Genomic DNA, 17,267 nt, shown 5'->3' with positions numbered 1-17,267 from the left:
TATCGGGCCAAGTTGTGACGTAGCTCGGATGGAGTTCGTCTGTGGTGTTTGGCCCGGACGTGGTTATGTTTGTCACGTTCGGCCGGATGGCCATCGTCGCGCATCGGGGCACGCCCCCGTGATCCATAGATTGATCTTGTCTGACCTGCTCTATTTTCCAAGTCATTCCCTAGGTCATGTGTATATCCACGAGTTGTTGTATTTCTGTTTGCTCGACGAGGTAATGCGGGCTGGTGTTCGGCTCGAGGTGCCGCTTTGTCCCGGCCACGTGGTGGTCGGTTAGCCACATTGTACCTTGGTAGGACGGGCTCCAGTGCCTTGTCATCGAACTATGGTAACAGTTTGCACTTCGGGTAGCTTTTGGTTGGGCGCTCGAGGCCATATTCCTCGGCTGCCAGGACATCAGTCCATCTTTCATTCAGAAGATCTTGATCAGCTTGAAGCTACTGCTGCTTCCTTTTCAGGCTCCTTGCAGTGGCTATTAGCCGGCGCTTAAAGCGCTCCTGCTCAACGGGATCCTCAGGCACGATAAAGTCTTCGTCGCCAAGGCTCACCTCGTCCTCGAAGAGCGGAAGGTAATTATTGTCCTCCACGTCTTCATTCGTGGCCGGTTCATCAGGGCTAGCTTGCCCATCTTCACATTCGTCTTGTTCGGAGGTTGGCTCAACAGGGTCTTCATTGTCTTCGGCGTCGTCCGGGGTATTGTTTTCTCCTGTGACGGTGTTGCTGTTTTTACTATGGCGTGGCTTAGAGCAGCGCCGCTGATGCCGGCGCTTTGGCTGTATCTTAGGAGGTTTATCCTCGACTGGATTTTCATTGTCGCCATTGTTTTGTTTAGGTGTATCCACCATGTATATGTCATACGAGGAGGTGGCTGTCCAATGCCTTGTATGAAGTGGTTCCTGCTCCTCTCCGACATCGTCGTCCATACCGTTGATGTCTTCGGAGTCATAATCAAGCATGTAAGTGGTCGACAGTGGCTATAAAGTGGGTGGTGGGTGGGAAACGAAGTTCTTCGTCATCCACTTGCCATTCGAGCCAGACATAGTTCGGTCGAGAGTCCCCCGACAAGGAGAGGGATTTTAATGAGTTTAACACGTCGCCAAAAGGCGAGTGCTGGAAGATGTCCGCGGAGCTGAACTCCAAGATCAGCGCCCAATCAGGTTCGATGGACGCGGATGCACGCGGTCTGGAACCAATGGCCGGAAACGAGTCCGAGATTCTAGTGACACAAGCCCAGCTCGATGTTGGGTCTGTGTGCGGCTCGAGCGCCACTGAGTCTGCGGCTTCCACGGCGGGGTTCACCCTCCCGTCTTCGGACGACACAGTCTGCTCCAGATCTAGGGCCAGAGCGGTCACAGGTGCTATCTCCTGAGCAAGGCCAGATGACAGATCTAGGTCATGTTCATCATGTGGCAGGGGACAACCGTCATGGGCTCGAATCCATGGAAGATCAAGTCTTCGCGAATATCGGTCACAAAATTTAGGCTCCCGAATCTGACCTGATGGCCAGGGGCGTAGCTGTCGATCTGCTCCAGATGGCCAAGCGAGTTGGCCCGCAGTGTGAAGCCGCCGAATACGAATATCTGTCCGGGGAGGAAAATCTCCCCCTGGACTGCATTGTTGTAGATGATTGATGGAGCCATCAAGCCTTTTGAAGACGATGCAGCGGAACGCTCAATGAATGCACCAATGTCGGTGTCAAAACCGGGATCTTGGGTAGGGGGTCCCAAACTGTGCATCTAAGGCTAATGGTAACAGGAGGTGGGGGACACAATGTTTACCCAGGTCCAGGCCCTCTCTATGGAGGTAATACCCTACTTCCCGCTTGATTATTCTTCACGAATATGAGTATTACAAGAGTTGATCTACCACGGGATCATAATGGCTAAACCCTAGAAGTCTAGACTATGAGGTTATGATTGTTGTGGCTAAACCCTAGAAGCCTAAACCCTCCGGTTTATGTAGACACCGGAGGGGGCTAAGGTTGTACAAAGTCGGTTACAGAGAAAGGAATCTACATATCCGAATCGCCAAGCTTGCCTTCCACGCCAAGGAGAGTCCCATCCGGACACGGGACGAAGTCTTCTATCTTGTATCTTCATAGCTCAACAGTCTGACCAAAGTATATAGTCCAGCTATCCGAGGACCCCTTAATCCAGGACTCCCTCACCCCCCTTTCCATATCTTCCTGAGGTGAGGAGGGAAGGAAGGGGGAGGCCGAATCCCTCCCCTTCCTTCTCTATTCCCCTCTTTCCTTCCCCTCTCCTAATTCGGCCTACATGGGGTGCATGCTACGTCTTGAGCTTGCGTTGGTTTTCCTTGAAGAGGAAAGGGTGATGCAGCAATAGTAGTGTAAGTATTTCCCTCAGTTTTTGAGAACCAAGGTATCAATCCAGTAGGAGGCTCCTCAAAAGTCCCATGCACCTACACAAACAAACAAGAACTCGCAACCAACGCAATAAAGGGGTTGTCAATCCCTTCAAGGCCACTTGCGAAAGTGAGATCTGATAGAGATAATATGATAAGATAAATATATTTTTGGTATTTTATAATATAGATTGGAAAAGTAAAGATGCAAATAAAAGTAGATTGAAAGCTTATATGATAAAAGATAGACCTCGGGGCCACAGGTTTCACTAGTGGCTTCTCTCAAGATAGCATAAGTATTATGGTGGGTGAACAAATTACTGTCGAGCAATTGATAGAAAAGCGAATAATTATGAGATTATCTAGGCATGATCATGTATATAGGCATCACATCCATGACAAGTAGACCGACTCCTGCCTGCATCTACTACTATTACTCCACACATCGACCGCTATCCAGCATGCATCTAGAGTATTAAGTTCATAAAGAACAGAGTAACGCATTAAGAAAGATAACATGATGTAGAGGGATAAACTCATGCAATATGATATAAACCCCATCTTTTTATCCTCGATGGCAACAATACAATACGTGCCTTGCTGCCCCTGCTGTCACTGGGAAAGGACACCGCAAGATTGAACCCAAAGCTAAGCACTTCTCCCATTGCAAGAAAGATCAATCTAGTAGGCCAAACCAAACTGATAATTTGGAGAGACTTGCAAAGATAACTTAATCACACATAAAAGAATTCAGAGGAGATTCAAATACTTTGTTCATAGATAAACTTGATCATAAACCCACAATTCATCGGATCTCGACAAACACACCACAAAAAGAGTTACATCGAATAGATCTCCAAGAAGATCAAGGACAACATGGTATTGATATTCAAAGAGAGAGAAGAAGCCACCTAGCTAATAACTATGGACCCAAAGGTCTATGGTAAACTACTCACAACTCATCAGAGAGGCCTTGAAGATGATGTAGAGGCCCTCCATGGTCGATTCCCCCTCTGGCGAAGCGCCGGTGAAGGCTCCAAGATGGGATCTCACGGATATAGAAGGTTACGGCGGTGGAATTAGGTTTTCGTCAGCTCCTTTGATGTTTTTGGGGTACATGGGTATATATAGGAGGAAGAAGGTAGGTCGGTGGACGCCTGAGGGGCCCATGAGACAGGGGGCACACACAGTAGGGGGGCGGGGGTGCCCTCCACCCTCGCGGCTGCCTCGGTTGTTGCTTGACTTCCACTCCAAGTCCTCTGGATCACGTTCATTCCAAAAATCACGCTCCCGAAGGTTTCATTCCGTTTGGACTCCGTTTGATATTCCTTTTCTTCGAAACACTGAAATAGGCAAAAAACCAGCAATATGGGTTGGGCCTCCGGTTAGTAGGTTAGTCCCAAAAATGATATAAAAGTGTAAAGTAAAGCCCATAAACATCCAAAACGGGTAATATAATAGCATGGAACAATAAAAAATTATAGATATGTTGGAGATGTATCAAGCATCCCCAAGCTTAATTCCTGCTCGTCCTCGAGTAGGTAAATTATAAAAACAGAATTTTTGATGTGGAATGCTACCTAGCATAATTCTCAGTGTAATTTTCTTTATTGTGGCATGAATGTTCAGATCCAAATGATTCAAAATAAAAGTTCATATAGACATAAGAAATAATAATACTTGAAGCATACTAATCAAGCAATCATGTCTTCTCAAAATAACATGGCTAAAGAAAGTTATCCCTACAAAATCATATAGTATGGCTGTTGCTCTATCTTCATCACACAAAGTATTTAATCATGCACAACCCTGATGACAAGCCAAGCAATTGTTTCGTAGTTTAGTAATCTCAAACTATTTCAACTTTCATGCAATACATGAATGTGAGCCATGGACATAGCACTATATGTGGAATAGAATGGTGGTTGTGGAGAAGACAAAAAAGGAGAAGATAGTCTCACATCAACTGGGCGTATTAACGGGCTATGGAGACGCCCATTAATAGATATCAATGTGAGTGAGTAGGGATTGCCATGCAACGGATGCACTAGAGCTATAAATGTATGAAAGCTCAACAAAAGAAACTAAGTGGGTGTGCATCCAACTCGCTTGCTCACGAAGACCTAGGGCATTTTGAGGAAGCCCATCATTGAAATATACAAGCCAAGTTCTATAATGAAAATTCCCACTAGTATATGAAAGTGATGACATAGGAGACTCTCTATCATGAAGATCATGGTGCTACTTTGAAGCACAAGTGTGGTAAAAAGGATAGTAGCCTTGTCCCTTCTCTCTTTTTCTCTCAATTTTTTGTTTGGCCTTTCTCTTTTTATTTGGCCTTTCTCTCTTTTTTTTTGTAAAGTACGAAGTCTCATCCTGACTTGTGGGGGAATCATAGTCTCCATCATCCTTTCCTCACTGGGACAATGCTCTAATAATGAATATCATCACACTTTTATTTACTTACAACTCAAGATTACAACTAAATACTTAGAACAAGATATGGATCTATATGAATGCCTCCGGCGGTGTACCGGGATATGCAATGAATCAAGAATGACATGTATGAAAAAATTATGGAGGTGGCCCTGCCACAAATATGATGTCAACTACATGATCATGCAAAGAGCAATATGTCAATGATGATGTGTGTCATATAAACGAAACGGTGGAAAGTTGCATGGCAATATATCTCGGAATGGCTATGGAAATGCCATAATAGGTAGGTATGGTGGCTGTTTTGAGGAAGGTATATGGTAGGTGTATGGTACCGGCGAAAGTTGTGTGGCACAAGAGAGGCTAGCAATGGTGGAAGGGTGAGAGTGCATATAATCCATGGACTCAACATTAGTCATAAAGAACTCATGTACTTATTGCACAAATCTACAAGTCATTGAAAACAAAGTACTACGTGTTGGGGAACGTTGCAGAAAATAAATTTTTTTCCTACGGTTTCACCAAGATCCATCTATGAGTTCATCTAAGCAACGAGTGATAGGAGTGCATCTACATACCTTTGTAGATCGTGAGCGGAAGCTTTCAAGAGAAAGGGGATGATGGAGTCATACTCGCCGTGATCCAAATCACTGATGACCAAGTGCTGAACGGACAGCACCTCCGCGTGCAACACACGTACGGAGCGGATGACGTCTCCTCCTTCTTGATCCAGCAAGGGGGAAGGAGAGGTTCACGAAGAAGACTCCAGCAGCAGCACGACGGCGTGGTGGTGGTGGAGAGGCAGTACTCCGACAGGGCTTCGCCAAGCACTTAATGGAGGAGGAGAGGTGTTAGGGAGGGGAGGGGATGCGCCTTGGATCAGGTGTGCAGCCCTCCCCTCTTCCCTCTATTTATAGGGGAAGGGGAAAGGGGGCCGGCCCCCTCTAGATGAGATCTAGAGGGGGGGGGGCAGCGGCCAGGGAGGGGGCTTGCCCCCCAAGCAAAGGGGGGGAGGGGGGCGCCCCCTTTAGGGTTCCCCCCCGACCCTAGGCGCAAGGGCCCAAGGGGGGGGGCGCGCCCAGCCCTCCTGGGCTGGTTCCCCTGCCCACTACGGCCCATGAAGCCCACCGAGAGAGGTGGCCCCTCCCGGTGGACCCTCGGAACCCCTCCGGTGGCCCTGGTACAATACCGATATGCCCCCGAAACCTTCCAGTGACCGTATGACAACTTCCCATATATAAATCTTCACCTCCGGACCATTCCGGAACTCCTCGTGACGTCTGGGATCTCATCCGGGACTCCGAACAACATTCGGTAATCACATACAAGTCTTCCTAATAACCCTAGCGTCACCGAACCTTAAGTGTGTAGACCCTACGGGTTCAGGAGACACGCAGACATGACCGAGACAGCTCTCCGTTCAATAACCAACAGCGGGATCTGGATACCCATGTTGGCTCCCACATGCTCCTCGATGATGTCATCGGATGAACCACGATGTCGAGGATTCAATCAACCCCGTATACAATTCCCTTTGTCAAATGGTACGTTACTTGCTCGAGACTCGATCGTCGGTATCCCAATACCTCATTCAGTCTCGTTACCGACAAGTCACTTTACTCATACCGTAATGCATGATCCCGTGACCAAACACTTGGTCACTTTGAGCTCATTATGATGATGCATTACCGAGTGGGCCCAGAGATACCTCTCCGTCATACGGAGTGACAAATCCCAGTCTCGATCCGTGTCAACCCAACAGACACTTTCGGGGATACCTGTAGTGCACCTTTATAGTCACCAAGTTATGTTGTGACGTTTGGTACACCCAAAGCACTCCTACGGTATCCGGGAGCTACACGATCTCATGGTCTAAGGAAAAGATACTTGACATTGGAAAAGCTCTGGCAAAATGAACTACACGATCTTGTGCTATGCTTAGGATTGGGTCTTGTCCATCACATCATTCTCCCAATGATGTGATCCCGTTATCAACGACATCTAATGTCCATAGTCAGGAAACCATGACTATCTGTTGATCAACGAGCTAGTCAACTAGAGGCTTACTAGGGACATATTATGGTCTATGTATTCACACGTGTATTAAAATTTCTGGATAATACAATTATAGCATGAATAAAGACAATTATCATGAACAAGGAAATATAATAATAATCCTTTTATTATTGCCTCTAGGGCATATTTCCAACAGTCTCCCACTTGCACTAGAGTCAATAATCTAGTTACATTGTGATGAATCGAACACCCATAGAGTTCTGGTGTTGATCATGTTTTGCTCGCGAGAGAGGTTTAGTCAACGGATCTGCGACATTCAGATCCGTATGTACTTTGCAAATATCTATGTCTCCATCTTGAACATTTTCACGGATGGAGTTGAAACGACGCTTGATGTGCCTGGTCTTCTTGTGAAACCTGGGCTCCTTGGCAAGGGCAATAGCTCCAGTGTTGTCACAGAAGAGTTTGATCGGCCCCGACGCATTGGGTATGACTCCTAGGTCGGTGATGAACTCCTTCACCCATATTGCTTGATGCGCTGCCTCCGAGGCTACCATGTACTCTGCTTCACATGTAGATCCCGCCATGACACTCTGCTTGCAGCTACACCAGCTTACTGCTCCACCATTCAACATATACACGTATCCGGTTTGTGACTTAGAGTCATCCAGATCTGTGTCGAAGCTAGCATCGACGTAACCCTTTACGGCGAGCTCTTCATCACCTCCATAAACGAGAAACATGTCCTTTGTCCTTTTCAGGTACTTTAGGATATTCTTGACCGCTGTCCAGTGTTCCTTGCCGGGATTACTTTGGTACCTTCCTACCAAACTTACGGCAAGGTTTACATCAGGTCTGGTACACAACATGGCATACATAATAGATCCTATGGCTGAAGCATAGGGGATGACACTCATCTCTTCTTTATCTTTTGCCATGGTCGGGCATTGAGCTGAGCTCAATCTCACACCTTGTAATACAGGCAAGAACCCTTTCTTGGACTGATCCATTTTGAACTTCTTCAAAATCTTATCAAGGTATGTGCTTTGTGAAAGACCTATGAGGTGTCTCGATCTATCCCTATAGATCTTGATGCCTAATATGTAAGCAGCTTATCCAAGGTCCTTCATTGAAAAACACTTATTCAAGTAGGTCTTAATGCTGTCCAAAAGTTTTATATCATTTCCCATCAAAAGTATGTCATCTACATATAATATGAGAAATGCTACAGAGCTCCCACTCACTTTCTTGTAAACGCAGGCTTCTCCATAAGTCTGCATAAACCCAAACGCTTTGATCATCTCATCAAAGCGAATGTTCCAACTCCGAGATGCTTGGACCAGCCCATAAATGGATCGCTAGAGCTTGCATACTTTGTTAGCATTCTTAGGATCGACAAAACCCTCCGGCTGCATCATATACAATTCTTCCTTAAGATTCCCGTTAAGGAATGCCGTTTTGACGTCCATCTGCCATATCTCATAATCATAGTATGCGGCAATTGCTAACATGATTCGGACGGACTTCAGCTTTGCTACGGGAGAGAATGTCTCATCGTAGTCAACCCCTTGAACTTGTCGATAACCCTTAGCGACAAGTCGAGCTTTATAGATGGTAATATTACCATCCGCGTCTGTCTTCTTCTTAAAGATCCATTTGTTTTCTATCACTCGCCGATCATCGGGCAAGTCTGTCAAAGTCCATACTTTGTTTTCATACATGGATTCTATCTCGGATTGCATGGCTTCAAGCCATTTGTTGGAATCTGGGCCCGCCATCGCTTCTTCATAGTTTGAAGGTTCACCGTTGTCTAACAACATGATTTCCAGGATAGGGTTGCCATACCACTCTGGTGTGGAACGTGTCCTTGTGGACCTACGAGGTTCAGTAGCAACTTGACCCGAAGTACCTTGATCATAATCATTAATTTCCTCTCCAGTTGGTGTAGGCACCACAGGAACATTTTCCTAAGCTGCACTACTTTCTGGTTCAAGAGGTAGTACTTCATCGAGTTCTACTTTCCTCCCACTTACTTCTTTCGAGAGAAACTCTTTTTCCAGAAAGGATCCGTTCTTGGCAACAAAGGTCTTGCCCTCGGATCTTAAGTAGAAGGTATACCCAATGGTTTCCTTAGGGTATCCTATGAAGACGCATTTTTCTGACTTGGGTTCGAGCTTTTCAGGTTGCAGTTTCTTGACATAAGCATCGCATCCCCAAACTTTTAGAAACGACAACTTAGGTTTCTTCCCAAACCATAATTCATATGGTGTCGTCTTAACGGATTTAGACGGTGCCCTATTTAAAGTGAATGTAGCTGTCTCTAGAGCGTATCCCCAAAACGATAGCAGTAAATCGGTAAGAGACATCATAGATCGCACCATATCCAATAGAGTGTGATTACGACGTTCGGACACACCGTTACGCTGAGGTGTTCTAGGCGGCGTGAGTTGTAAAACGATTCCACATTTCTTTAAGTGCGTACCAAATTCGTGACTTAAGTATTATCCTCCACGATCTGATCATAGGAACTTTATCTTTCGGTCACGTTGATTCTGTACCTCATTCTGAAATTCCTTGAACTTTTCAAAGGTCTCAGACTTGTGTTTCATCAAGTAGACATACCCATATCTACTCAAGTCATCAGCAAGAGTGAGAACATAACAATATCCTCCACGAGCCTCAACGCTCATTGGACCGCACACATCGGTATGTATGATTTCCAACAAGTTGGTTGGTCGCTCCATTGTTCTGGAGAACGGAGTCTTGGTCATTTTGCCCATGAGGCATGGTTCACATGTGTCAAATGATTCATAATCTAGAGACTCTAAAAGTCCATCAGCATGGAGCTTCTTCATGCGCTTGACACCAATGTGACCAAGGCGGTAGTGCCACAAGTATGTGGGACTATCGTTATCAACTTTACATCTTTTGGTATTCATGCTATGAATATGTGTAACATTACGTTCGAGATTCATTAAGAATAAACCATTGACCATCGGGGCATGACCATAAAACATATCTCTCATATAAATAGAACAACCATTATTCTCAGATTTAAATGAGTAGCCATCTCTATTAAACAAGATCCAGATACAATGTTCATGCTCAAACTTGGCACTAAATAACAATTATTGAGGTTCATAACTAATCCCGTGGGTAAATGTAGAGGTAGCGTGCCGACGGCGATCACATCGACCTTGGAACCATTCCCGACGCGCATCGTCACCTCGTCCTTCGCCAGTCTCCATTTATTCCGTAGTTCCTGCTGTGAGTTACAAATATGAGCAACGGCACCGGTATCAAATACCCAGGAGTTACTACGAGTACTGGTAAGGTACACATCAGTTACATGTATATCAAATATACCTTTAGTGTTGCCGGCCTTCTTGTCCGCTAAGTATTTGGGGCAGTTCCGCTTCCAGTGACCCTTCCCCTTGCAATAAAAGCACTCAGTCTCAGGCTTGGGTCCATTCTTTGACTTCTTCCCGGCAACTGGCTTACCGGGCCCTTCTTGAAGTTCTTCTTACCCTTGCCCTTCTTGAACTTAGTGGTCTTATTGACCATCAACACTTGATGTTCTTTCTTGATTTCAACCTCTGCTGACTTCAGCATTGAAAATACTTCAGGAATGGTCTTCACCATCCCCTGCATATTGTAGTTCAACACAAAGCTCTTGTAGCTCGGTGGGAACGACTGAAGGATTCTGTCAATGAGCGCCTCGTCCGGGAGGTTGATCTCCAGCTGGGACAGCCGGTTGTGCAACCCAGACATTTTGAGTATGTGCTCACTGACAGAACTGTTTTCCTCCATCTTACAACTATAGAACTTGTCAGAGACTTCATATCTCTCGACCCGGGCATGAGCTTGGAAAACCATTTTTAGCTCCTCGAACATCTCATATGCTCCGTGTTTCTCAAAAGCTTTTGGAGCCCCGGTTCTAAGCTGTAAAGCATGCCGCACTGAACGAGGGAGTAATCATCAGCACGTGACTGCCAAGCGTTCATAACGTCTTGGTTCTCTGGGATGGGTGCTTCACCTAGCGGTTCATCTAGGACATATGCTTTCTTGGCTTCTATGAGGATGATCCTCAGGTTCCGGACCCAGTCCAAATAGTTGCTGCCATCATCTTTCAGCTTGGTTTTCTCTAGGAACACGTTGAAGTTCATGTTGACATGAGCGTTGGCCATTTGATCTACAAGACATATTTTGCAAAAGTTTTAGACTAAGTTCATGATAATTAAGTTCATCTAATCAAATTATTTAATGAACTCCCACTTAGATTAGACATCCCTCTAGTCATCTAAGTGTGACACGATCCGAGTCGACTAGGCCGTGTCCGATCATCACGTGAGACGGACTAGTCATCATCGGTGAACATCTCCATGTTGATCGTATCTTCCATACACTCATGTTCGACCTTTCGGTCTCTTGTGTTCCGAGGCCATGTCTGTACATGCTAGGCTCGTCAAGTTAACCCTAAGTGTTTTGCATGTGTAAAACTATCTTACACCCGTTGTATGTGAACATAAGGATCTATCACACCCGATCATCACGTGGTGCTTCGAAACGACGAACTTTAGCAACGGTGCACAGTTAGGGGGAACACTTTCTTGAAATTATTATAAGGGATCATCTTATTTACTACCGCCGTTCTAAGTAAACAAGATGCATAAAACATAATAAACATCACATGCAATAAAGTAGTGACATGATATGGCCAATATCATATAGCTCCTTCGATCTCCATCTTCGGGGCTCCATGATCATCTTTGTCACCGGCATGACACCATGATCTCCATCATCATGATCTCCATCATTGTGTCTTCATGAAGTTGTCACACCAACGACTACTTCTACTTCTATGGATAACGCGTTTAGCAATAAAGTAAAGTAATTTACATGGCGTTCTTCAATGACACGCAGGTCATACAAAAAATAAAGACAACTCCTATGGCTCCTGCCAGTTGTCATACTCATCGACATGCAAGTCGTGATTCCTATTACAAGAACATGATCTCATACATCACAATATATCATTCATCATTCATCACAACTTCTGGCGATATCACATCACATGACAATTGCTGCAAAAACAAGTTAGACGTCCTCTAATTGTTGTTGCATCTTTTACGTGGCTGCAATTGGGTTCTAGCAAGAACGTTTTCTTACCTACGAATAACCACAACCTGATTTTGTCAACTTCTATTTACCCTTCATAAGGACCCTTTTCGTCGAATCCGCTCCAACTAAAGTAGGAGATACAGACACCCGCTAGCCACCTTATGCAACTAGTGCATGTCAGTCGGTGGAACCTGTCTCACGTAAGCGTACGTGTAAGGTCGGTCCGGGCCGCTTCATCCCACAATACCGCTGAAGCAAGAAAAGACTAGTAGCGGCAAGCAAGTTGACAAGATCTACGCCCACAACAAATTTGTGTTCTACTCGTGCAATAGAGAACTACGCATAGACCTAGCTCATGATGCCACTGTTGGGGAACGTTGCAGAAAATAATTTTTTTCCTACGGTTTCACCAAGATCCATCTATGAGTTCATCTAAGCAACGAGTGATAGGAGTGCATCTACATACCTTTGTAGATCGTGAGCGGAAGCTTTCAAGAGAAAGGGGATGATGGAGTCGTACTCGCCGTGAACCAAATCACCGATGACCAAGTGCTGAACGGACAACACCTCCGCGTTCAACACATGTACGGAGCGGATGACGTCTCCTCCTTCTTGATCCAGCAAGGGGGAAGGAGGGGTTGAGGAAGAAGACTCCAGCAGCAGCACGACGGCATGGTGGTGGTGGAGAGGCAGTACTCCGACAGGGCTTCGCCAAGCACTTAACGGAGGAGGAGAGGTGTTAGGGAGGGGAGGGGCTGCGCCTTGGATCAGGTGTGCAGCCCTCCCCTCTCCCCTCTATTTATAGGGGAAGGGGAAAGGGGGCCGGCCCCCTCTAGATGAGATCTAGAGGGGGGGCAGCGGCCAGGGAGGGGGCTTGCCCCCCAAGCAAAGGGGGGGAGGGGGGCGCCCCCTTTAGGGTTCCCCCCCGACCCTAGGCGCAAGGGCCCAAGGGGGGGGGGGCGCCCAGCCCTCCTGGGCTGGTTCCCCTGCCCACTACGGCCCATGAAGCCCACCGAGAGAGGTGGCCCCTCCCGGTGGACCCTCGGAACCCCTCCGGTGGCCCTGGTACAATACCGATATGCCCCCGAAACCTTCCAGTGACCGTATGACAACTTCCCATATATAAATCTTCACCTCCGGACCATTCGGGAACTCCTCGTGACGTCCGGGATCTCATCCGGGACTCCGAACAACATTCGGTAATCACATACAAGTCTTCCTAATAACCCTAGCGTCACCGAACCTTAAGTGTGTAGACCCTACGGGTTCAGGAGACACGCAGACATGACCGAGACGGCTCTCCGGTCAATAACCAACAGCGGGATCTGGATACCCATGTTGGCTCCCGCATGCTCCTCGATGATGTCATCGGATGAACTACGATGTCGAGGATTCAATCAACCCCGTATATAATTCCCTTTGTCAAACGGTACGTTACTTGCCTGAGACTCGATCGTCGGTATCCCAGTACCTCGTTCAGTCTCGTTACCGACAAGTCACTTTACTCGTACCGTAATGCATGATCCCGTGACCAAACACTTGGTCACTTTGAGCTCATTATGATGATGCATTACCGAGTGGGCCCAGAGATACCTCTCCGTCATACGGAGTGACAAATCCCAGTCTCGATCCGTGTCAACCCAACAGACACTTTCGGAGATACCTGTAGTGCACCTTTATAGTCACCCAGTTACGTTGTGACGTTTGGTACACCCAAAGCACTCCTACGGTATCCGGGAGCTACACGATCTCATGGTCTAAGGAAAAGATACTTGACATTGGAAAAGCTCTAGCAAAACGAACTACATGATCTTGTGCTATGCTTAGGATTGGGTCTTGTCCATCACATCATTCTCCCAATGATGTGATCCCGTTATCAACGACATCTAATGTCCATAGTCAGGAAACCATGACTATCTGTTGATCAACGAGCTAGTCAACTAGAGGCTTACTAGGGAAATATTATGGTCTATGTATTCAAACGTGTATTACGATTTCCGGATAATACAATTATAGCATGAATAAAGACAATTATCATGAACAAGGAAATATAATAATAATCCATTTATTATTGCCTCTAGGGCATATTTCCAACACTACGCGCATGCTCCTAGGGGAATAGATTGGTAGGAAAAGACCATCGCTCGTCCCCGACCGCCACTCATAAGGAAGACAATCAATAAATAAAATTGTGCTCCAACTTCATCACAAAGCGGTTCACCATACGTGCATGCTACGGGAATCACAAACTTCAACACAAGTATTCTTTAAATTCATAAGCACGCAACTAGCATGACTTTAATATTACCACCTCTATATCTCAAAACAATTATCAAGTATCAAATTGATCATAGCATCCAATTCACTTTCTATGATAGTTTTTATTATACCCAACTTGGATGCTCATCATTCTAGGACCAATTTTATAACCAAAGCAAATACCATGCTGTTCTAAGATACTTTCAAAATAATATAAGTCAAGCATGAGAGATCAACAATTTCTTCAAAATTTAGCCACCGCTGTGCTCTAAAAGATATAAGTGAAGCACTAGAGCAAAAACTATGAAGCTCAAAAGATATAAGTGAAGCACATAGAGTATTCTAATAAATTCCAATCAAGTGGGTTTCTCCCAAAAGGTGTGTACATCAAGGATTATTGTGGTAAACTAAAAAGCAAAGACTAATATCATACAAGACGCTCCAAGCAAAACACATATCATGTGGCGAATAAAATTATAGCTCCAAGTAAAGTTACCGATAGACGAAGACGAAAAAGGGGATGCCTTCCGGGGCATCCCCAAGCTTAGGCTTTTGGATATTATTGAATATCTTGGGGTGCCATGGGAATCCCCAAGCTTAGGCTCTTGCCACTCCTTATTCCATAATCCATCAAATCTTTACCCAAAACTTGGAAACTTCACAACACAAAACTCAACAGGAAATCTCATAAGCTCCGTTAGTGCAAGAAAGGAAAACCACCACATAAGGTACTGTAATGAACTCATTCTTTATTTATATTGGTTTTAAACCTACTGTATTTCAACTTATCTATGGTTCATACCCATACATACTAGCCATAGATGCATCAAAATAAGCAAACAACACACGAAAAACAGAATCTGTCAAAAACAGAACAGTCTGTAGAAATCTGTAACTCTCGAATACTTCTGGAACTCTAAAAATCCTACCAAAATAGGAAGTCCTGGGAAATTTGTCTATTGATCTACAGCAAAAAGAATCAACGCAAAATCACATTTCTGTGAATTACTAAAATTATTTTCGTCTGTGCAAAGTTTCTGTTTTTCAGCAGAATCAAATTAACTATCACCATAGGTTATCCTATAGGTTCTACTTGGCACAAACACTAATTAAAACATAAAAACACATCTAAACAGAAGGTAGATGAAAATTTTATTACTAAACAGAAGCAAAAACAAAAAACACAAATAAAATTGGGTTGCCTCCTAACTAGCGCTATCGCTTAACGCCCCTAGCTAGGCATAAAAGCGGGGATAGATCTAAGTAGTGCCATCTTTGGCACTCAATTCATAAGTAGCTCGCATGATAGATTCATAAGGTAATTTGACTTTCTTTCTTGGAAAGTGCTCAATGCCTTTCCTTAATGGAAATTGGAACCTAATATTCCGTTCCTTCGTATCAATAATCACACCAATCGTTCTAAGGAAAGGTCTACCAAGAATAATAGGACAAGAAAGATTGCAATCTATATCAAGAACGATAAAATATACGGGCACCAAATTCCTATTTGCAACAATGAGAACATCATGATCCTTCCCATTGGCTTTTTAATGGTGGAATCCGCAAGGTGCATATTTAAAGAGCAATCATCAAGATCATGGAAACCTAGAATATCACATAAAGTTTTCGGAATCGTGGAAACACTAGCACCCAAATCACACAAAGCATAACAATCATGATCTTTAATTTTAATATTTATAGTAGGTTCCCACTCATCGTTAAGTTTTCTAGGTATAGAAACTTCCAAATTAAGTTTTTCATCAAAAGATTGCATAAAGGCATAAACAATAGGTTTGGTAAATGCTTTATTTTGACTATAAGCATGAGGAGAATTCACAACGGATTGCAACAAGGAAATACAATCTTCTAAATAACAATTATCATAATTAAATTCCTTGAAATCCAATATAGTGGGCTCAATGCTATTTAAAGTCTTGACCTCTCCAATCCCACTTTTACCAATTTTAGCATCAAGATCTAAAAACTCTGAATCATAGGGACGCCTTTTAACTAAAGTTGACTCATCTCCAGTCCCATCATTATTAAGATTCATATTGCAAAACAAAGATTTAATAGGGGACACATCAATAACTTTTATATCTTCATCATTATTTTCATGGAAACCAGAAGAACACACTTTTACAAAGCAATCTTTCTTTGCACGCAATCTAGCGGTTCTTTCTTTGCACTCATCAAAGGAAATTCTCAAAGCTTTGAGACACTCATTGATATCATGCTTAGGAGGAGTAGATCTAAGTTTCAAAGAATCAACATCAAGCAAAAGTCTATCAACGTTCCTACCCAAATCAGCAACTTTAAGCAATTTTTCTTCAAGCATGGCATTAAAATTATTTTGAGAGATCATAAATTCTTTCACACTATTCTCAAATCAGAGGGCATCTTATTATAATTACCATAAGAATTATTGTAGGAATTTCCATAATTATTAGAGGAATTGCTAGGGAATGGTCTAGGATTAAAGTTTCCTCTGTAAGCATTGTTACCAAAATTATTCCTACCAACAAAATTCACATCCATAGATTCATTATTATTCTCAATCAAAGTAGAAAAAGGCATATCATTGGGATCAATATAAGCACTCTTAGTATCAAACAATTTCATAAGTTCATCCATCTTTCCACTCAAAACATTAATTTCTTCTATAGATGCACCTTTTTACTAGTAGATCTTTCGGTGTGCCATTGAGAATAATTAGCCATAATATTATCAAGAAGTTTGGTAGCTTCTCCTAAGGTGATTTCCATAAACGTGCCTCCCACGGCCGAATCTAAAAGATTTCTAGAAGCAAAATTCAAGCCGGCATAAATTTTTTGTATGATCATCCATAAATTCAAACCATGAGAAGGGCAATTGCGAATCATCAATTTCATTCTTTCCCAAGACTGGGCAACATGCTCATGATCAAGTTGTTTAAAATTCATAATAGCGTTCCTAAGAGAGATGATCATAGCGGGAGGAAAATACTTAGAGATAAAAGCATCTTTGCACTTATTCCACGAATCAATACTATTCTTAAGCAAAGACGAAAATCAAACTTTAGCACA

This window comes from Triticum dicoccoides, chromosome 5B, assembly GCF_002162155.2.
Source record: "Triticum dicoccoides isolate Atlit2015 ecotype Zavitan chromosome 5B, WEW_v2.0, whole genome shotgun sequence".
Taxonomy (NCBI): Eukaryota; Viridiplantae; Streptophyta; class Magnoliopsida; order Poales; family Poaceae; genus Triticum; species Triticum dicoccoides.
This window is presented reverse-complemented; position numbering follows the sequence as displayed.